This window comes from Salvelinus namaycush, chromosome 1 (assembly GCF_016432855.1).
Source record: "Salvelinus namaycush isolate Seneca chromosome 1, SaNama_1.0, whole genome shotgun sequence".
Lineage (NCBI taxonomy): Eukaryota > Metazoa > Chordata > Actinopteri > Salmoniformes > Salmonidae > Salvelinus > Salvelinus namaycush.
Genome location: NC_052307.1, coordinates 9664571 through 9687651, shown reverse-complemented (window position 1 = coordinate 9687651; position 23081 = coordinate 9664571). Strand labels below are relative to the sequence as shown.

At 47.3% G+C, this 23081-nt stretch overlaps 1 protein-coding gene across 1 annotated transcript in view; it reads left to right on the top strand.

The window, feature by feature from the left end:
* The window catches only part of LOC120050345 (adhesion G-protein coupled receptor V1-like), a 211817-nt gene that overhangs the window by 128574 nt on the left and 60162 nt on the right, over window positions 1-23081 (top strand). The gene's annotated exons all lie outside the window — the stretch shown is intronic.

Here is a 23081-nt window from a genome sequence, read left to right as displayed (position 1 = left end):
CTAGCCAGCACCTCGCCTAAACAGGAGTTCTACTCCGCTAGCCAGGACCTGGCCTAAACAGGTGTTCTACTCCGCTAGCCAGCACCTCTCCTAAACAGGTGTTCTACTCCGCTAGCCAGCACCTCTCCAAAACAGGTGTTCTACTCCGCTAGCCAGCACCTCTCCTAAACAGGTGTTCTACTCCGCTAGCCAGCACCTCTCCTAAACACGTGTTCTACTCCGCTAGCCAGCACCTCTCCTAAACAGGTGTTCTACTCCGCTAGCCACCACCTCGCCTAAACAGGAGTTCTACTCCGCTAGCCAGCACCTCGCCTAAACAGGTGTTCTACTCCGCTAGCCAGCACCTCTCCTAAACAGGAGTTCTACTCCGCTAGCCAGCACCTCTCCTAAACAGGTGTTCTACTCCGCTAGCCAGCACCTCGCCTAAACAGGAGTTCTACTCCGCTAGCCAGCACCTCGCCTAAACAGGAGTTCTACTCCGCTAGCCAGGACCTGGCCTAAACAGGTGTTCTACTCCGCTAGCCAGCACCTCTCCTAAACAGGTGTTCTACTCCGCTAGCCAGCACCTCTCCTAAACAGGTGTTCTACTCCGCTAGCCAGCACCTCTCCTAAACGGGTGTTCTACTCCGCTAGCCAGCACCTCGCCTAAACAGGAGTTCTACTCCGCTAGCCAGCACCTCTCCTAAACAGGTGTTCTACTCCGCTAGCCAGCACCTCTCCTAAACACGTGTTCTACTCCGCTAGCCAGCACCTCTCCTAAACAGGTGTTCTACTCCGCTAGCCAGCACCTCTCCTAAACAGGTGTTCTACTCCGCTAGCCAGCACCTCTCCTAAACACGTGTTCTACTCCGCTAGCCAGCACCTCTCCTAAACACGTGTTCTACTCCGCTAGCCAGCACCTCTCCTAAACACGTGTTCTACTCCGCTAGCCAGCACCTCTCCTAAACACGTGTTCTACTCCGCTAGCCAGCACCTCTCCTAAACAGGTGTTCTACTCCGCTAGCCAGCACCTCTCCTAAACACGTGTTCTACTCCGCTAGCCAGCACCTCTCCTAAACACGTGTTCTACTCCGCTAGCCAGCACCTCTCCTAAACAGGTGTTCTACTCCGCTAGCCAGCACCTCTCCTAAACAGGAGTGTGTTTATTTTGCCTCCAGATTAATGGTAGCCTACAATCCTACTATTGTGGCACATCTATAGACCCTTCTACTTGTGCTGCAAATTTGTACTAGTTAGTCAGTTTGTGTTTTAAAAAGTAGTTCACAATGTTCAAAAATATTATGTTGCTGCTGTTGTATAAACAGTCGTGGTTTTAGGCTCTTAGTTTTAAACAAACTGTTCCAAGTGTTTATTTAAGTTTGTGGGCAGGATAATCCATTTGAGATATCTCATTCTTGTTTCCTTGGGAGTTCTGAGAAAGGCTGGATTACCATCATTACATAGAACATTTTTTTTTTTTTTTACCTTACTGTTGTGTCGTTTAAAGTGTATTTATTTTGGCTGTGTACTTTTTTTGTGTACACGATAAATGAGTCATCATTCATTGCCCTAGTAGTTTAAGTTTGTCTTTATATTTCCATTTAACACGCAATGAGTTGAAATGTGCTATGAGCTATGGGCCATGGGAGTTGAGCCGTTCTGTATCTCAGCAGCCCAGGCTGTCACCACGTTGCCCGATAAACAAGCGAGGGCACCTGGACTGTCTGACAGAGAGCCCACTCCACTCCGCTGCGTTAGCGGCCCTAAATCTGTTTCAGACTGAACTTTGAAAGGTGATAGGGGGAAAACTTACGGTCAACTCACTTGCTTGATATGGTTGATGTGTTTGTTTACTCAGAATAACGGGGTCAGTGGTGTTGTGTGGCTTTTGCACATAGCACTCTTCCTGGCACAGCCTCTTACTAAGATGATTTACTCTTTGCTGATACCTCAGTTTACCAGTATTAATGATTTACTCTTTGTTGATACCTCAGTATACCAGTATTAATGATTTACTCTTTGTTGATACCTCAGTATACCAGTATTAATGATTTACTCTTTGTTGATACCTCAGTATACCAGTATTAATGATTTACTCTTTGTTGATACCTCAGTATACCAGTATTAATGATTTACTCTTTGTTGATACCCCAGTATACCAGTATTAATGATTTACTCTTTGTTGATACCTCAGTATACCAGTATTAATTATTTACTCTTTGTTGATACCTCAGTATACCAGTATTAATGATTTACTCTTTGTTGATACCTCAGTATACCAGTATTGATGATTTACTATTTGTTGATACCTCAGTTTACCAGTATTGATGATTTACTATTTGTTGATACCTCAGTTTACCAGTATTGATATCTTAACTATGACAAAAAGTCATGTCATATGGAAATGTGTGTAACCAGAGGCGTGGCTTCTTGGTTGAAAAGGCCTTGCTCCATTTTCCACAATGTTGCACATTATAGCGTTTGCTTTCTAAACAGTAACGATGTTGAAATACGACAAATGTTAGGTTGAAGAACAACACTGTGCAGGGCTGGAAGCACAATGAATGGTGTGCCAGGAGAAAGGATCCATTTCCTGGAAGAGGATGTGCTGCTGAGTGGAAATGTCCCTAATTAGACTGAGCCTTGTTTATATTTATACCTTTTGTTCCCAGTATACAGTAACAGCCAATCACACTGTCTGCCCAGGCATAGAGCTTTGTTTAGGTTAACACTAGGTCAGAGAAGTGTTGGAACGGAACCAGGCTTCATCTGTGGAGTCAATGGCGAGGGTTACCATGAAAACACACCAACGAGCACAGTCTCACTCTCTCACACACACAAGCGCGGGCACGCACTTGCATGCACACACACGCACACGCACACATACACTCTGACCGTGCCACTCAAGAAAGAGCGATAGCTAGTCCAGCTGCTTTTACTCTCAGTCGTTTCCCACTCTGTCCTGTTGGGGCCACTCTCCATCCATTGTCAGAGCTCACAGAAAGCTGAACAAATGAATGGCCTGCCAATGAATAGTTCCAAAGACCACCACTGCTATCTAATGCCATGCTGTTAGAGCACACTAATACATTTCAAGGCTCTGCTCCAAGGAGAAACAGTTGAAGCCCTCTGCTCTGTCTCCTAGAACTCATTTGCTGGTTGTTCTGGAGGCTTTATGCTGGAAACAGCTGCCCTACTGTATACTCAAGCAGTCTGGATATTCTTCAACAAAGCACTGCACCCAGGCATCACTAAAGACAAGTACAGCCTTCCAATGTCAGTGTGCAAAAGCTGCCTATGTGATGTTGGATAACAATTATTTTCCTAAAGACATTCATTTGAAACAGCCAGATATAGTGGCTGCAACAGCTGATTAATCACATCAGAATTGGCTGTGTGGACAGCAGGACTGAATGTTCAGTGCCTAACCTAACCTGCCTCGTGTATTGATCCACTCATTGATGAATGCAGTAGTCTTGGTACAGCACAATACTGGGGGATCCCTCTTCGGTCAACGGACCATTATACAGTCATCAAGCACCCACGCCTATTGGACAGGATCATGATATCAGGAAGGGATGCAATGATCCAGGGATGTAATCCCCAGTCCCCCTCCAAATCTCTCAAATGGATGTCAAGTGGTGCGGGGATCCTTTGTAATCAGGGGGATCACCTAACTGTGCAACTTTAATCAGAGGCGTGCTGCTCTGGTGATGACGCAACCAACCCAACAAACTAACCGCTGGCCGGCTGTGACGTAACCGTGGTGCCATTCGGATTAGCGCAGTTTACTGTAGCCCCTGTGTCAGGAGGACACATTGTAGAGGGGATGGGAAGCTGTGAGAAGCTTCACTCTGGATGGATGGATGGATGGATGGATGTAACAGGAAGGAGGTATACTGTGATGGTGAATGTGATTTGGTGCTGAACACCTTTTTTATTAGTGCCTTGTGACTTTAAAACAGACTTCCCATCACATACCGTAGCAGTTCAGTTGGCAGTTCAACAGCTTTTATGTGCATAGAATCTGTTGATACTCCTTCTTTGCTGTCGCTGTTATGGCGATGGTGATCTCGTTACCAGACAAACGCCTGGGGACAAGGTTATGGCTATGTGGACCTGATGGAGTGATAGCCATGTTTTCAAACGTGTGACCATGGTCCCTGCTGGCCTTGCTGTCGGATGACCCTGGCTAGGAAAAGTTACCATGACAACCGAGAGCCCACTGTAACCTCTGCCATTTACCCTCTCTTGTAAAAAAAGATCTACTGGCTTAGAATTTGGAATAGCTTACTCACAGAACAGCAAGCTGCCTTACCCACTCTCTCTCTCTCTCTTTGTGTGTGTGTGTGTGTGTGTGTGTGTGTGTGTGTGTGTGTGTGTGTGTGTGTGTGTGTGTGTGTGTGTGTGTGTGTGTGTGTGTGTGTGTGTGTGTGACAACAAAGAAATCACATGGTTTTACCTTTTGTATCACTACACTTGAATATTCCCACAGTTGTGCCGAGATGACTGAAACGGATGACCTGGTTGCATCACCACCTCAGCTACATCCTCCTGCCCTTTTAGGAACCACTATCATAATCTCACGTATAGGAAGCCATGATATTTTATATGAACACCCTCATCGCTCCTCTAGTCTTAGCTTTGTGCAGGCTCGTGATGCATTAAACATTGTTTCTGTCCCCTCCCGCGTTCCCCTCTCACCCCCGACTCCTCGCGATGGTCTCTGTGGTGCGGGTGATGATGTCCCAAGGGGGCAGAGGAGCGTGGTGGTTGTTTGGTGTGCAAAACAGGACTGGTTGTTTATTTAAAAACAGCCCAGTCCTTGTGGATTCAGCAAGGCTCGCGGAGAGTGTTGACCGAAAACATGAGTGAACTTTACTGATACGCATTGACCTGAGGCAACTTGTACAAGGTATCAAACAGCAACAGCAACATGTCATCTCCTACGGCACGCAGGGCTCTCTGTCAAAGAACGGCCGTCACAGGTATTGTCATTGGTGTTTTGAGGGGGTCTTTTTGTTACACGAGGATCACATTTTTCCCTGTATCCTAGTGGATTAGAAACAGGCATTGCGTTCTCCGTTGGAACAGTGCTGCAACCACCATCATTATCCATTATTCTTCATTATAGTCAATTATGTATGATCCATTATCTTTCATTATCCATTATCATGTGTTATCCTACATTTTTTATTGTAATTTATTATATTTCATTATCTTTCATTATCCTTAATTATCCATTATCTGTCTTTTTTTATCCTTCATTATCCTTCATTCTAGAAATTGTTGCAAATGTATTAAAAATGAAAAACAGAAATGCCTGATTTGCATAAATATTCAGACCCTTTGCTGTAAGACTCAAAATTGAGCTCAGGTGCATCCTGTTTCCATTGATCATCCTTGAGATGTTTATACATCTTGATTGGGGTCCACCTGTGGAAATTCTTTTGATTGGATATGATTTGGAAAGGTACACACCTGTCTACATAAGGTCCCACAGTTGACTGAGTCACTGCCTGTTCACCCCGCTATCATCCAAAAGGCGAGGTCAGTACAGGTGCAGCAAAGCTGGGACCGAGAGACTGAAAAACAGCTTCTATCTCAAGGCCATCAGACTGTTCAACAGCCATCACTAACATTGAGTGGCTGCTGCCAACATACAGACTCAAATCTCTAGCCACTTTAATAATTAATAATCGGATGTAATAAATGTATCACTAGTCACTTTAAACAATGCCACTTTATATAATGTTTACATACCCTACATTACTCATCTCATATGTATATACTGTACTCTATACCATCTACTGCATCTTGCCTATGCCACACGGCCATTGCTCATCCATATATTTATATGTACATATTCTTATTCATCAAATAAAATAAAATGTATTTATATAGCCCTTCTTACATCAGCTGATATCTCAAAGTGCTGTACAGAAACCCAGCCTAGAACCCCAAACAGCAAGCAATGCAGGTGTAGAAGCACGGTGGCTAGGAAAAACTCCCTAGAAAGGCCAAAACCTAGGAAGAAACCTAGAGAGGAACCAGGCTATGAGGGATGGCCAGTCCTCTTCTGGCTGTGCCGGGTGGAGATTATAACAGAACATGGCCAAGATGTTCAAATGTTCATAAATGACCAGCATGGTCAAATAATAATAATCACAGTAGTTGTCGAGGGTGCAGCAAGTCAGCACCTCAGGAGTAAATGTCAGTTGGCTTTTCATAGCCGATCATTAAGAGTATCTCTACCGCTCCTGTTGTCTCTAGAGAGTTGAAAACAGCAGGTCCGGGACAGGTAGCACGTCCGGTGAACAGGTCAGGGTTACATAGCCGCAGGCAGAACAGTTGAAACTGGAGCAGCAGCACGGCCAGGTGGACTGGGGACAGCAAGGAGTCATCATGCCAGGTAGTCCTGAGGCATGGTCCTAGGGCTCAGGTCCTCTGAGAGAGAGAAAGAAAGAAAGAAAGAGAGAAAGAGAGAATTAGCGAGAGCATACTTAAATTCACACAGGACACCGGATAAGACAGGAGAAGTACTCCAGATATAACAAACTGACCCTAGCCCCCCGACACAAACTACTACAGCATAAATACTGGAGGCTGACACAGGAGGGGTCAGGAGACACTGTGGCCCCATCCGATGATACCCCCGGACAGGGCCAAACAGGAAGGATATAACCCCACCCACTTTGCCAAAGCACAGCCCCCACACCACTAGAGGGATATCTTCTTATGGCTGCAAGGGGCAGTATTGAGTAGCCAGTTAAATCGTGCCCATTTCAAACGGCCTCGTACTCAATTCTTGCTCGTACAATATGCATATTATTATTACTATTGGATAGAAAACACTCTCTAGTTTCTAAAACCGTTTGAATTATTTCTCTGAGTGAAACAGAACTCATTCTGCAGCACATTTCCTGACCAGGAAGTGGAATGTCAGAAATCAGTGCTCTGTTCAACTTCCTGCCTATACATGGGGATGATACGTAAGAGTCTACGTACACTTCATACACCTTCCCCTGGTTGTCAAGAGGCGGTGAGAGAAGAAATTTCGTGTTTATCTTGGTCTGAGGTGGAATTAAAGCTCTTTGTATGACGTGACCGTCCATTTCCTGTTTCTGGAGCGCGCGAAAGGGGACATGGATTTGCCTTCTGTTTAGCTGTCGTTATGGACGACTAACATCTCCGGTTTAGATTTTATTTGATACATGTGACCATATCATCGTAAAGTATGTTTTTTCAATATAGTTTAATCAGATTATTGAATTTTTTTCGGGAGTTTTGCCGTGTTCCGTTCTCTGACTTTGTTGACGTTGGAGAGATCCATGCCACTTGGCAAGTGCCCATGCTAAATCAAGAGGGAAATTTGCCGTTCCAGATCCAAACAACGACTGTTCTGGACAAAGGACACCTTGTCCAACATTCTGACGGAAGATCACCAAAAGTAAGAAACATTTTATGATGCTATTTCTAATATCTGTCGTGCATGTGAACTGGTCGTCGGCGCCCAAGTGTTTCTGGCTATTGTGGCTACGCTAATATAACGCTATATTGTGTTTTCGCTGTAAAACACTTGATAAATCGGAAATATTGTCTGGAATCACAAGATGCCTGTCTTTCAATTGCTGTACACTATGTATTTTTCAGAAATGTTTTATGATGAGTATTTAGTTATTTGGCGTTGGTGTCTGTAATTTTTCTGTCTGCTTTCGGTGCAATTTCTGACTGTAGCTGCAATGTAAACTATGATTTATACCTGAAATATGCACATTTTTCTAACAAAACATATGCTATACAATAAATATGTTATCAGACTGTCATCTGATGAAGTTGTTTCTTGGTTAGTGGCTATTTATATCTTTATTTGGTCGAATTTGTGATAGCTACTGATAGAGTAAAAAACTGATGGAGTAAGAAAAGTGGTGTCTTTTGCTAACGTGGTTAGCTAATAGATTTACATATTGTGTCTTCCCTGTAAAACATTTTAAAAATCGGACATGTTGGCTTGATTCACAAGATGTGTACCTTTCATATGCTGTATTGGACTTGTTAATGTGTGAAAGTTAAATATTTAAAAAAAATATCTTTTGAATTTCGCGCCCTGCACTTGAGCTGGATGTTGTCATAAGTGTACCGGTGTCGGGCTGCACCCCAAACAGGATATCTTCAACCACCAACTTACCATCCTGAGACAAGACCGAGTATAGCCCACAAAGATCTCCGCCACGGCACAACCCAAGGTGGGGCGCCAACCCAGACGGGAAGATCACGTCAGTGACTCAACCCACTCAAGTGACACACCCCTCCTAGGGACGGCATGAAAGAGCACCAGTAAGCCAGTGACTCAGCACCTGTAATAGGGTTAGAGGCAGAGAATCCCAGTGGAGAGAGGGGAACCGGCTAGGCAGAGACAGCAAGGGCGGTTCGTTGCTCCAGAGCCTTTCCATTCAACTTCACACTCCTGGGCCAGACTACACTCAATCATATGACCCACTGAAGAGATGAGTCTTCAGTAAAGACTTAAAGGTTGAGACCGAGTCTGCGTCTCTCACATGGGTAGGCAGACCATTCCATTCATCCCTTTACACTTGTGTGTATAAGGTAGTTGTTGTGAAATTGTTAGATTACTTGTTAGATATTACTGCATAGTCGGAACTAGAAGCACAAGCATTTCACTCCACTCAAATCTGCTAACCAGGTGTACAGTATGTAACCAATAAAATTTGAGTTGATTTGACAGTGCATCTCAGCGCAAAAACCAAGCCATGCGGTCGGACCATCAAATAATTGGCATATACATTACTCTTACAGAATTTCCCCGTGGGCGAGGATATTGGAAATTGAATCCAAGCCTACTGGATGATAACTTGTTTTTAACTAGGACAGAAGAATTTATAACTTTTTCCAACATAAAATAGGTACAGCAGATCCCCTTATTGTATGGGACACCTTTAAATGTGCCTTTAGAGGCCATGCAATTCAGTGATCATATCTTATACAAAAAGAATTTAGGTCAAAAGAGTTCATGTTAATTAACAAAGGGAATAGAAAGACTAACAGTACAGATAGATAGCGATACAAACTGTACCATAGAGGCACAGAATACGTTAAGGGAAAAACAAAAAGAAATGGAGGAACTTATTCAAGAAAGATCAAGTATAATATATTAGAAAAATAAAGCGAACTGGGTGGAATATGGGGAAAAATGAACCAAATAATTTTTTAATCTTCAACATATAAATACTGCCAAAAATAATTTACTAAAACTTGTCATCCATGATTCAGCAAATTATATTTTGAAAGAGGACGCAAAGTATTTTGAAGCACGTTTTAGTTTCAGTCTCCTCCATCTCCACTAACCGAAGTTAATTGTATGGATTTAGTTTTTCTATTAAAACCTCTACAGGATCGGTCCCCCCCCCCCCCCCCCGCCCCACCCCCCATAGACATATCTGATATGGGCAGAAAGCTTCATTTATTGTTAATCTAACTGCACTGTCCAATTTACAGTAGATATTACAGTGAAAGAATACCATGCTATTGTTTGAGGAGAGTGCACAGTTATGAACTTGAAAATGTATCAATAAACCAATTAGGCACATTTGTACAATTAACATATACAGAAAGACTCATGTGAAAGTCAAATTACAGAGGAGGAACTTCTTGATGCAATTAAACAAAGTGCTGAGAAAAGGGTCTGAATACTTATGTAAATGTGATTTTTTCCCGTTTTTAAAATAAATGTGCAAATATTTTTTTTTAAATACGCTTTTTTGTTTTGTTATTATGGGGTATTGTGTGTAGATTGATGAGGGGGAAAAACACAATTTTATCCATTTTAGAATAACACTGTATGTACGTAGCAGTTAGATGTTCCCATTTCCTCTGCTGTTGTTGCTGTTTAAACTCTGAGCACGTCCTGTGCTCACGGTAGGTTGCTTTTCACTCTGTCACCATCCTACCTGGGTAGGCAGCTCACATGCCTCTTCAGCCAATCGTAAATCAGGTGCAAGTAATTCTCTCTTTTGTTGTAACAGTGCAACAAGTAACCTGGTCTCAGATAAAGACTCGCAATACTATACGTCCTCCAAGATGTATGATAAATTACATCATCCCATTCGTACGTTATTATACGACCAGGTAAGACGTATGATACTATATGTCCTCTAATTTGTATAATATTGTACGACTGCTATTCCATTCATAATGTAACGTAACATATCATACAAAATGGAGTGGGATGGATTTATGTACAGAATAATATACATTTCCCTGAGACCACATTGTCCCACACTGCCCTACTAACCCACCAACGATTGAGCTAGCCATCCCTATGTGACCTGATGGGGTGGGGCTGCTAGAGGAGACCAGTAGCAGGCTGCTTGCCTGTGTCTGAGGGGTGGATAGAGGAAGCTAGGGCTCACTGGGGATGGGGGTGGGGGTCGGCGTGGGCTTAAGCTGGTGCTCTGCACTGCAGTCTGTGTCTGAACAAAAGCAGCTGAGGAAACACCCAAGATGTTGCCTGGGCTGGAAAGAGCTAGTTCAGACCGGTAGCTGATAGAGGAGGAAGGGAGAGAGGGAGGAGGGGGCGGGGGGAGAGAAGGAGGGGAAAGGACGGCCGACTGGTGCTATGGACCGTCTGGCGGACAGGTCTCCACTCCCACTGATGTAATGCTTCTGTCAGATCCTATTATTAGCCCAGTGGCACGCTAGCTAGCTAGCATCAGCACACAGCACAATCGATTGGGTTAGATTAGCACAACATAAGGAAGGAGGATGCCTCCAGGATCAGCACCAAGAAGCCATGATACTTAATGCCTCGCACTCATTGTTTGACATCTTTTTCTTTGTGTTCTTCTGCGAGGCCATGTTTTTATCACAAAAGCTGCTGTTGTTTTCAGTGATTGCTGAATCATTAGCAATAACTTTGTTTCCTAGTTCGCAGTTTAATCCTAATTGCATGCAACAGCTTTGTGTTACCATCAATGGCTTAAATAGATAAAAAGCCAATTGGATGTCAATTTGTTGGAGGCTTTATTGAGACCTCAAATCCTAACTCTTGTTCAAACCTCGTTTGCATACCTCAGATACATTGGATTTCATCTTGAGATCACTTTACTCTTTTTTTAAAAACTTTATTTAACTAGGCAAGTCAGTTAAGAACAACTTCTTATTTTCAATGACGGCCTAGGAACAGTGGGTTAACTGCCTTGTTCAGGGACAGAACAACAGATTTTTACCATGTCAGCTCAGGGATTCGTTCCAGCAACCTTTTGGCTACTGGCCCAACGCTCTAACCACTAGGCTACCTGCCGCCCCAATATTTATCCCAAAGACAGAAAAACAACCTCCAGCTGGCACTGAGACAGCACAATCTGACATCACGTCTAATCCCTTCAGACCAGAGACATTAAAACAATAACAACCTGGCACTGAGACAGCACAATCTGACATCACGTCTAATCCCTTCAGACCAGAGACATTAAAACAAAGCACATGGTTGGATGACACGTTGTTAACACCAGAGAACAAAAGGGAGCCCCGCTGATTGGCCCATCTTCTGAACTGTGTGACCAATGGCATTCCCCCGAGTCCTCCGCCTTGACCTTGGTGCTTGATGACAAACACACATGCAGTCTTCCACAGAGGAAGCTTTATTCCCCTAGTCCCACCTCTGCTCCTCCACTCTGCTGCAATGCCAGGCATGTATCTATTCCCTGGGCGCAGGGGCGCCTGGAACTGGGTTGCATCTGTGAGAGAGAGAGACCCTGGTACCCTGGGATCAGAAATTAGAGGCAGGCTTTAAGTTGTTTGTTCAGGCGTGCCTTAGTGGTTCATGTTTAACCAGAGTGTACTGTGTATATACAGTCACAACCAAAGTTATTGGCACCCTTGATAAAAATGAGTAAACATGTATACAACTATATTGTATGCTCAAAAAATTGGGAAATTATTTATTGTATAGGAATACAATTGCTCAGAGAAAGAGATTTTGTTTAACAAGTAATCATTTTTATCTCAAAAATACCTGTTTTCAAAACTCTGGCACCCTCCCTTGCGAGGGAGGGTATATATAAAAAATATATATATGAGATTGGAGAGCACATTGGGAGGGATCTTAGACACATTCCTCCATACATCTAACAAATGTAAACACCGTGAGTTTGCTAAACGGCTTTGGCCTTTGTCTGTCTGTTCCCTCATCCCTCGACTGAGGTCTGTCGATCTCCCCCGACTGAGGTCTGTCTTTCCTCCCCTATTTACAGAGTATTTAGTGTAGATCGTCGACAAAAAATGATTTCATTGTAATTGATATACAGCGCCTTCAAAACTGAAAAATTAAACACTATCTTAATTAAATAAGCATGCCCCTTTGAAAATAAATTGAAATAAGAACAGATATAGCCCTTGGTTCACACCAGACTTGACTGCCCTTGACAGCACAAAAACACCCTGTGGCGTACTGCACTAGCATCGAATAATCCCCGCGATATACATCTTTTCAGGGAAGTCAGGAAACAATTCACACAGTCAGTTAGGAAAGCGAAAGCTAGCTTTTTCAAACAGAAATTTGCATCCTGCAGCATTAATTCCAAAATGTTTTGGGACACTGTTAAGGCCATGGAGAATAAAAGCACCTCCTCTCCCAGCTGCCCACTGCACTGAGACTAGGAAACACTGTCACCACTGATAAATCCACAATAATCGAGAATTTCAATAAGCATTTCTCTACTGCTGGCCATGCTTTCCACCTGTCAAGTTGGTTGTTGATCATTGCTAGACAGCCATGTTCAAGTTTTGCCATGGATTTTCAAGCCGATTTTAAGTCAAAACTGTAACTAGGCCTCTCAGGAACATTCAATGTTGTCTTGGTAAGCAACTCCAGTGTAGATTTGGCCTTGTGTTTTAGGTTATTGTCCTGCTGAAAGGTGAATTTGTCTCCCAATGTCTGTTGGAAAGCAGACATCCAGATTTTCCTCTAGGATTTTGCCTGTGCATTGCTGTATTCCATTTATTTAAAAAAATTACTCCCCAATCCTTGCCAGTGACAAGCATAGCCGTAACTGTCAGAGCCGTGTGTATAGGTGGCAGGGAAGTCAGGCGCAGGAGAGTTAAACTGAGTGTAAATGGAGACTTTTAATAAATGTCCACTTAACATGCTCCAAACACGAAAATGTACATACATAAAATAAACATGGGTACGAGGACCCGTCGCGCACCTATACACCAATAAACAACAGTTGACATAAAACAATCTCTGACAAAGACATGAGGGGAAACAGAGGGTTAAATACACAAGAGGTAATGGATGGAATTGAAAACAGGTGTGTGGGAAGACAAGACAAAACCAATGGAAAATGAAAAATGGATCGATGATGGCTAGAAGACCGGTGACGTCGACCGCCGAACACCGCCCGAACAAGGAGAGGCAACGACTTCGGCAGAAGTCGTGACAGTACCCCCCCCCTGACGCGCGGCTCCAGCAGCGCGTCGACACCGGCCTCGGGGACGACCCGGAGGGCGAGGTGCATGGCGATCCGGATGGAGGCGGTGGAATTCTTTTAACATGGAAGGATCTAAAACGTCCTCCACCGGAACCCAGCATCTCTCCTCCGGCCCGTACCCCTCCCAGTCCACGAGGTACTGAAGGCCCCTCGCCCAACGTCTCAAATCCAAAATGGATCGAACAGAGTACGCCTGGACCCCCTCGATGTCAAGAAGAGGCGGAGGAACTTCACGCACTTCAGCCTCCTGGAGCGGGCCAGCCACCACCGGCCTGAGGAGAGACACATGGAACGAGGGGTTAATACGGTAATTAGTGGGCAGTTGTAACCTATAACATACCTCGTTCACTCTCCTCAGGACTTTAAACGGCCCCACAAACCGCGGACCCAGCTTCCGGCAGAGCAGGCGGAGGGGCAGGTTTCGGGTCGAGAGCCAGACCCTGTCCCCTGGTGCGAACACCGGGGCCTCACTGCGGCCTCTGCAGTTTGTAAGGCCGTTGGGAGACCGGGCAACGGGAGGAGACGACAGGACTTCGAAAACCGATCCACAACGATCAGGATCGTGGTGTAACCCTGTGAAGGTGGAAGATCAGTCAAAAAATCCACCGACAGGTGCGACCACGGCCGTTGAGGAACGGGTAAAGGTTGAAGCTTACCTCTGGGCAGGTGTCTAGGAGCCTTGCACTGGGCGCACACCGAGCAGGAGGAAACATAAATCCTCACGTCCTTGGCTAAAGTGGGCCACCAGTACCTCCCATCAAGACAGCGCATCATCCGACCTATCCCAGGATGACCAGAGGAGGGTGACGTGTGAGCCCAATAGATCAATCGGTCGCGGACAGCAGACGGAACGTACAGACGACCAGCTGGACACTCAGGAGGAGAGGGCTCTGCACGTGACGCCCGCTCAATGTCCGCGTCCAGCTCCCACACTACTGGCGCCACCAAACACGAAGCTGGGAGTATGGGAGTGGGATCCATGGACCGCTCCTCTGTGTCATACAGCCGAGACAATGCGTCTGCCTTGACGTTCTGGGAGCCTGGTCTGTAAGTAAGGGTAAACACAAAACGAGTGATAAACATGGCCCACCTTGCCTGGCGAGGATTCAGTCTCTTCGCCTGCCGGATGTACTCCAGATTGCGGTGGTCAGTCCAGATGAGAAAAGGGTGTTTAGCCCCCTCAAGCCAATGCCTCCACGCCTTCAAGGCTTGTACGACAGCTAACAGCTCCCGGTCCCCCACATCATAGTTTCGCTCCGCCGAGCTGAGCTTCTTCGAAAAGAAAGCACAGGGGCGAAGCTTCAGTGGCACACCCGAAACGCTGAGAGAGCACTGCTCCTATCCCAGCTTCGGATGCGTCCACCTCCACTATGAATGGCAAAGAGGGATCCGGATGAGCCAACACAGGCACCGAGGTAAACAGAGTCTTCAGGTGTCCAAAAGCCCTGTTCGCCTCAGCCGACCACTGCAAGCGCACCGGGCCCCCCTTTAGCAGTGAGGTAATGGGAGCAGCCACCTGACCAAAACCCCGGATAAATCTCCGGTAGTAATTGGCAAAACTCCTTTACCGTGGTTGGAGTCGGCCAATTACGCACGGCTGTAATGCGGTCGCTCTCCATTTCCACTCCTGAAGTGGAAATCCGATGCCCTAGGAAGGAGATGGATTGTTGGAAGAACAAGCATTTCTCAGCCTTGACATATAGATCATGCTCCAACAGGCGACCAAGCACCCTGCGCACCAGGGACACATGCTCGGCGCGTGTAGCGGAGTATATCAGAATATCATCGATATACACCACTACACCATGCCCATGCAGGTCCCTGAAGATCTCATCTACAAATGATTGGAAGACTGATGGAGCATTCATCAACCCATATGGCATGACAAGGTACTCATAATGACCTGAGGTGGTGCTAAATGCTGTCTTCCACTCATCACCCTTCCGAATACGCACCAGATTGTACGCACTCCTGAGATCCAATTTTGTGAAGAAGCGTGCCCCGTTCATTGACTCGATAACTGTATTTATCAGAGGTAACGGGTAACTATATTTCACCGTGATTTTATTGAGACATCGATAATCAATGCACGGGCGTAAACCGCCATCCTTCTTCTTCACAAAAAAGAAACTCGAAGAGGCTGGTGAAATGGATGGCTGAATGAACCCCTGACGCAGGGATTCAGAGATATATGTATCCATAGCCACCGTCTCCGCTTGCGACAGGGGATACACGTGACTCCTGGGATATGCAGCGTCTACCAGGAGATCTATCGCACAATCCCCCCGTCGATGGGGTGGTAATTGAGTCGCCTTCTTTTTACAGAAGGCGAGAGACAAATCGGCATATTCAGGGGGAATGCGCACGGTGGAGACCTGGTCTGGACTTTCCACCGTAGTAGCACCAACGGAAACCCCTAAACACCTACCTGAGCACTCTCGTGACCACCCTGTGAGAGCCCTCTGTGGCCAAGAAACAGTGGGGTTATGACAAGTTAACCAGGGTAGGCCTAGCACCACAGAATACGCAGGAGAATCAATAAGGAAAAGACTAATCTTCTCCTTGTGACCCTCCTGCGTTATCATACACAAAGGTGCTGTCACGTTCCTGACCTATTGTTCCTTTTTCTTTTATTTATTTAGTTGGTCAGGGCGTGAGTTGGGGTGGGTTGTCTTTGTGTGTTTTTGTATTGTCTAGGGTGTTGTATGGTTTAGGGGGTTAAGTAGAGTAGATGGGTTAGTGTTCAGTGTAGGTGTCTAGGAAAGTCTATGGTTGCCTGAATTGGTTCTCAATCAGAGACAGCTGGTTATTGTTGTCTCTGATTGGGAGCCATATTTAAGGCAGCCATAGGCTTTAGCTGTTTGTGGGTAATTGTCTATGTTGAACGTTTGTAGCTTGTGTATGCACTTACGTTTGTAGCTTCACGGTCGTTTGTTGTTTTGTTTTGTAAAAGTGTTCGTTTCGTGTTTCGTCATCTTTAATAAAAGAAGATGTCTTCATTTCCCGCTGCGCCTTGGTCCACTTATTATGACGATCGTGACAGAATTACCCACAACTAACAAAGGATCAAGCAGCGGTGTAACGGGAGAAAACAACAGGACCCACCTACACAGGATTTCTGGACATGGGAGGAAATACTAGACGGTAAAGGGCCATGGGCTCAACCTGGGGAATATCGCCGCCCTCGTGAAGAGCTGGAGGCAGCTAAAGCCGAGAGGCGGCGGTATGAGGAGGCAGCACGGAAACAGGAGAAGGATCTGGGCTACACTACGTGGGAAGAGATCGACAGATGGGCGATCGACCCTAAGAGAGTGCCGGAGCCCGCCTGGGATTCTCTGGCGCAGTGCGAGGAGGGATACCGGCGAATGGAGGCAGCACGGCGAAACGGTAGGAAGCCCAAGAGACATCCCCAAAAAATTCTTGGGGGGGGACATTTGGAGCAGTCGGCGAAGTTGAGGGGTGAGTCTGAGATTGTCGAGGATTTATTGGACAGATTGGAGGAGAGTGAACGAAGGGGAGATTATGAGACATTCGAGGAGTTGTTGACGAAATTGGAGGAGAGTGAAGAGAGAGAGCTGTTGATTTGGCAGAGTATGCATGGCATTCTCCCTGAGGAGCGTGTTAGCTGTCCGATGCCACCTGTGTCAGTTCCTCGTACTCAGCCTGAAACTTGTGTTAAAGTTCCGGAAGATTTGATGCCGGCTATACACACCAGGTCTCCAGTACATCTTTACAACCCGGTGTGTTCTGTTCCTGCTTCTTGCACTCATCCTGAGATGCGTGTCCCCAGCCCGGTACCACCAGTTCCGGTACCACGCACTAAGCCTCCTGTGCGTCTCCAGAGCCCTGTTACTCCTCCTCGCACTAGCTCTATGGTGCGTGTCTCCAGCCCATTACCACCAGTACCGGCACCACGCACCAAGCCTCCTGTGCGTCCTGTTGCTGCTCCCCGCACTAGTCCTCAGATGCGTGTCCCCAGCCCGGTACCACCAGTTCCGGCACCACGCATCAAGCCTCATGTGCGTCTCCAGAGCCCTGTACGCACTGATCCTTCTCCCCGCACTCGCCCTGAGGTGCGTGCCCTCAGCCCGGTACCACCAGTCCCGGTACCACGCACCAGTCCTATAGTGCGCCTCGAGAACTCAGTGTGCCCTGTTCCTGCTCCCCGCACTAGCCTTGAGGTGCGTGTCTCCAGTCCGGTACCACCAGTTCCGGCACCACGCACCAAGCCTCATGTGCGTCTCCAGAGCCCTGTACGCACTGTTCCTTCTCCCCGTACTCGCCCTGATGTGCGTGCCCTCAGCCCGGTACCACCAGTGCCGGTACCACGCACCAGGCCTATAGTACGCCTTGAGAGTCCAGTGTGCCCTGTTGCTACTCCCCGCACTAGCCTGAAGGTGCGTGTCTTTAGCCCGGTACCTCCAGTTCCAGCACCACGCACCAGGCCTACAGTGCGTCTCAGCCGGCCAGAGTCTGCCGTCTGCCCAACGGCGCCTGAACTGCCCGTCTGCCCAACGGAGCCTGAACTGCCCGTCTGCCCAACGGAGCCTGAACTGCCCGTCTGCTCAACGGCGCCTGAACTGCCCGTCTGCCCAACGCCGTCTGAACTGCCCGTCTGCCCAAAAGCGCCTGAACTGCCCGTCTGCCCAACGCCGTCTGAACTGTCCGTCTGCCAAGCGCCGCATGAACTGCCCGTCTGTACTGAGCCTTCAAAGCCGCCCGTCTGTACTGAGCCTGCAAAGCCGCCAGACAGGAGCCGCTAGAGCCTTCCGCCAGACAGGATCAGCCAAAGCCTTCCGCCAGACAGGATCAGCCAGAGCCTTCCGCCAGACAGGATCAGCCAGAGCCTTCCGCCAGACAGGATCAGCCAGAGCCTTCCGCCAGACAGGATCAGCCAGAGCCTTCCGCCAGACAGGATCAGCCAGAGCCTTCCGCCAGACAGGATCAGCCAGAGCCGTCAGCGAGCCATGACCAGCCAGAGCCGTCAGCGAGCCATGACCAGCCAGAGCCGTCAGCGAGCCATGACCAGCCAGAGCCGTCATCCCGCCATGAGCAGCCAGAGCCGTCATCCCGCCATGAGCAGCCAGATCCGTCAGCCAGCCATGAGCAGCCAGATCCGTCAGCCAGCCATGAGCAGCCAGATCCGTCAGCCAGCCATGAGCAGCCAGATCCGTCAGCCAGCCATGAGCAGCCAGATCCGTCAGCCAGCCATGAGCAGCCAGATCCGTCAGCCAGCCATGAGCAGCCAGATCCGTCAGCCAGCCATGAGCAGCCAGATCCGTCAGCCAGCCATGAGCCGTCCAGCCAGGATCCGCCAGCCAGCCATGAGCCGTCCAGCCAGGATCCGCCAGAGCCGTCCAGCCAGGATCCGCCAGAGCCGTCCAGCCAGGATCCGCCAGAGCCGTCCAGCCAGGATCCGCCAGAGCCGTCCAGCCAGGATCCGCCAGAGCCGTCCAGCCAGGATCCGCCAGAGCCAGCCAGCCAGGATCCGCCAGAGCCAGCCAGCCAGGATCCGCCATTCAGTCCGGTGCTGCCCCTCAGTCCGGTGCTGCCCCTCAGTCCGGGGGCTGCCCCTCAGTCCGGTGCTGCCCCTCAGTCCGGTGCTGCCCCTCAGTCCGGTGCTGCCCCTTAGTCCGGTGCTGCCCCTTAGTCCGGTGCTGCCCCGTAGTCCGGTGCTGCCCCTTAGTCCGGTGCTGCCCCTTAGTCCGGTGCTGCCCCTTAATCCAGTGGGGTTAATGTGGAGGGTGGCCATTTGGAGGAGGCTACGAAAGCGGGTAGTGACTATGGTGGGGTGGGGACCACGACCAGTGCCAGAGCCGCCACCGTGGACAGACGCCCACCCAGACCCTCCCCTAGACTTTATGCTGGTGCGCCCGGAGTTCGCACCTTAAGGGGGGGGTTATGTCACGTTCCTGACCTATTGTTCCTTTTTCTTTTCTTTATTTAGTTGGTCAGGGCGTGAGTTGGGGTGGGTTGTCTTTGTGTGTTTTTGTATTGTCTAGGGTGTTGTATGGTTTAGGGGGTTAAGTAGAGTAGATGGGTTAGTGTTCAGTGTAGGTGTCTAGGAAAGTCTATGGTTGCCTGAATTGGTTCTCAATCAGAGACAGCTGGTTATTGTTGTCTCTGATTGGGAGCCATATTTAAGGCAGCCATAGGCTTTAGCTGTTTGTGGGTAATTGTCTATGTTGAACGTTTGTAGCTTGTGTATGCACTTACGTTTGTAGCTTCACGGTCGTTTGTTGTTTTGTTTTGTAAAAGTGTTCGTTTCGTGTTTCGTCATCTTTAATAAAAGAAGATGTCTTCATTTCCCGCTGCGCCTTGGTCCACTTATTATGACGATCGTGACAGGTGCGGTGACCTCCCTGATAAACCCTGAACCTAATGGTCGACTATCTAAGGCATGAATAGGGAAAGGCATATCCACAGAAACAATAGGGATCCCTAAACTATGAGCTAAATCTTTATTAATGAAATTCCCAGCTGCGCCTGAATCTACTAGCGCCTTATACTGGGAATGCAGGGAAAAATCCAGAAAAGTGACAGAGACAAACATTAGTGCGACAGAGGGCTCTGGATGAGAATGGTGCCTACTCACCTGGGGTGATGCCAGAGTGCCCTGCCTGCCTTCTCTATTCCCAGAGGAACCAACCCGGCACCGACCAGCAGTGTGATCTCTGCGACCATAGATGGTGCTCGAGCGGGAACCCCCTCCGGTCTCCCTGCGCACCATCCCTCCCAATTCCATAGGTTCGGGAGAGAGGGTGCGGGAGGATGGAACAACCAGACCCCGATCTAGACGTCCACGAGTAGCCAGCATGTTGTCCAGCCTGATGGACATGTCCACCAGCTGATCGAAGTTGAGGGTGGTGTCTCTACAGGCCAGCTCCCGACGGACGTCCTCGCGTAGACTACAACGGTAATGGTCGATCAGGGCCCTGTCGCTCCATCCAGCGCCAGCAGCCAAGGTCCTAAACTCCAAAGCAAACTCCTGTGCACTCCTCGTCTCCTGCCTCAGATGATAGAGGAGCTCACCCGCCGCTCTGCCTTCGGATGGGTGGTCGAATACCTTCCGGAAATGGCGGATGAACTCCTCAAAATGGTCCAACGCGCATCCTCCTCTCTACGCACAGCGCTGGCCCACTCCAGGGCTTTCCCGGTGAGGCATGAGATGAGGGCGTAACTCTTCTCACGGTCCGATGGTACTGGAGAGACCGTGGCCAGATACAAGTTCAGTTTTAGGAGAAAACCCTGGCAGCTGGCAGTATCTCCATTGTATCCCGTGGGTAGGGATAAATGGATTTTGTTATGTTCAGGAGGAGAAAAAGCGTTCGACGGAAATACCGGTTGTGGTGGTAGAGGCGCTGGAAAAACTCCCTGTCTCTCCAAGCGATCCATATTCTGGACAATGCGATCCATGGCAGCGCTCAGACTGTCAATCTCCTCCGCTTGTTCCATGACGCGTTCCCATAGCTCCATGAGCGAAGTGTCTCCTCCTGCTGACTTCATAGTTATGGTCAGAGATTCTGTCAGAGCCGTGTGTATAGGTGGCAGGGAAGTCAGGCGCAGGAGAGTTAAACTGAGTGTAAATGGAGACTTTTAATAAATGTCCACTTAACATGCCCCAAACACGAAAATGTACATACATAAAATAAACATGGGTACGAGGACCCGTCGCGCACCTATACACCAATAAACAACAGTTGACATAAAACAATCTCTGACAAAGACATGAGGGGAAACAGAGGGTTAAATACACAAGAGGTAATGGATGGAATTGAAAACAGGTGTGTGGGAAGACAAGACAAAACCAATGGAAAATGAAAAATGGATCGATGATGGCTAGAAGACCGGTGACGTCGACCGCTGAACACCGCCCGAACAAGGAGAGGCAACGACTTCGGCAGAAGTCGTGACAGTAACATGATGCAGCCACCACCATGCTTGAAAATATGAAGAGTGGTACTCAGTGATGTGTTGTGTTGGATTTGCCCTAAACATAACACTTTGTATTCAGGTCAAAAAGTAAATTTCTTTGCCACATTTTTTACTTGAGCGCCTCATTGCAAACATGATGGATGTTTTGGAATATTTGTGTTCTCTACAGGCTTTCTCCTTTTCACTCTGTCATTTAGGTTAGTATTGTGGAGTAACTGCAATGATGTTGATCCATCCTCTGTTTTCTCCTATCACAGCCATTAAACTCTGTAACTTTTTTCAAATCAACTTTGATCTCATGGTGAAATCCCTGAGCAGTTTCCTTCCTCTCCGGCAACTGATTTAGGATAGTCACCTGTATCTTTGTAATGACTGGGTGTATATATATACCATCCAAAGCCTACTTAATAACTTCACCTTGCTCAAAGGGGTATTCAGCATCTCCTTTTTTTGTTGTTGACTGATCTACCAATCGGTGCCCTTCTTTGCAAGGCATTGAAAAAACTCCCTGGTCTTTGTGGTTGAATCTGTACTTGAAATTCACTACTCGATTGAGGGACTTTACAGATAATTGTGTGGGGTACAGAGATGAGGTAGTCATTAAAAAATAATGTTAAATACTATTATTGAACACAGAATGAGTTCATGCAACTTATTATGTGATTTTTATTTAGCATATTTTACTCCTGAACTTATTTAGGCTTGCCATAACAAAGGGGTTGAATACTTATAGACCCAAGACATTTCAGCTTTTCATTTTTTATTAATTGTGAAAATGTTCTACAAATATAATTCATCTGACATTATGGGGTATGGTGTATAGATAAGTGACACACAATCTCAATTGAATCCATTTTAAATTCGGGCTGTAACACAACAAAATGTGGAAAAAGTCCAGGGGTGTGAATACTTTCTGAAGGCACTGTATAAGGTTTAGTCTTTCTGAACCCTGAGTCTCACCCAGCAGAGAACAGTACATCCCTGGCTGCTGTGCAACAGTTGTTTGACTGAAATAATAAAAGATAAGAATACAAACATAAAGTAAATGGCTCAGTACTCACACACTCACACCCAACCCACCACACACACACCCTTCTCAAGGCCCTCTGGCTAGAGTAGCACCCCTATCGGGTCTCTGTTATGTCATCACAGGGTCACCATTAGCCAACAGAGCAGATAGAGAGAGGTGTGGTGATTTAGCTATCATGACTTGGCCGTTTAGCTATGTAGCCACAGCAGCTGCAGCCCCTCTAGCCTCTACTTACAGTTCCACACGTCTGTGCTAGCTACCACCACCAGCACGCTAAAGGCTATACACATAAACAGAAACCATCCAAGCCAACGAGGTAGCTACGTAGGTACCACCTCTGTATGACTTTACAAAACAGATTATTAAAACAATGTGGTATACCTGTTCTCTCACTTAGGGTTAAAGGAGTTTGGAGCAGTGGAAGGGGGTGCTGGTTTGGGAGTGTGGTGGTCAAGGTCTCAGACAGAAAGGTCATGAGATAGAGAGGCTGTCTGAAACAGAAGGGGGGCGGGAGGGGAATGATGGGTGGGGTTGTACTGTCGCTTTAATCAATGGACAGGCTCTGTCTGGGGATGGGCTTATTGACTGGAGCTGACCCTCTCCCTGCCATGCAATATAGGCTACAC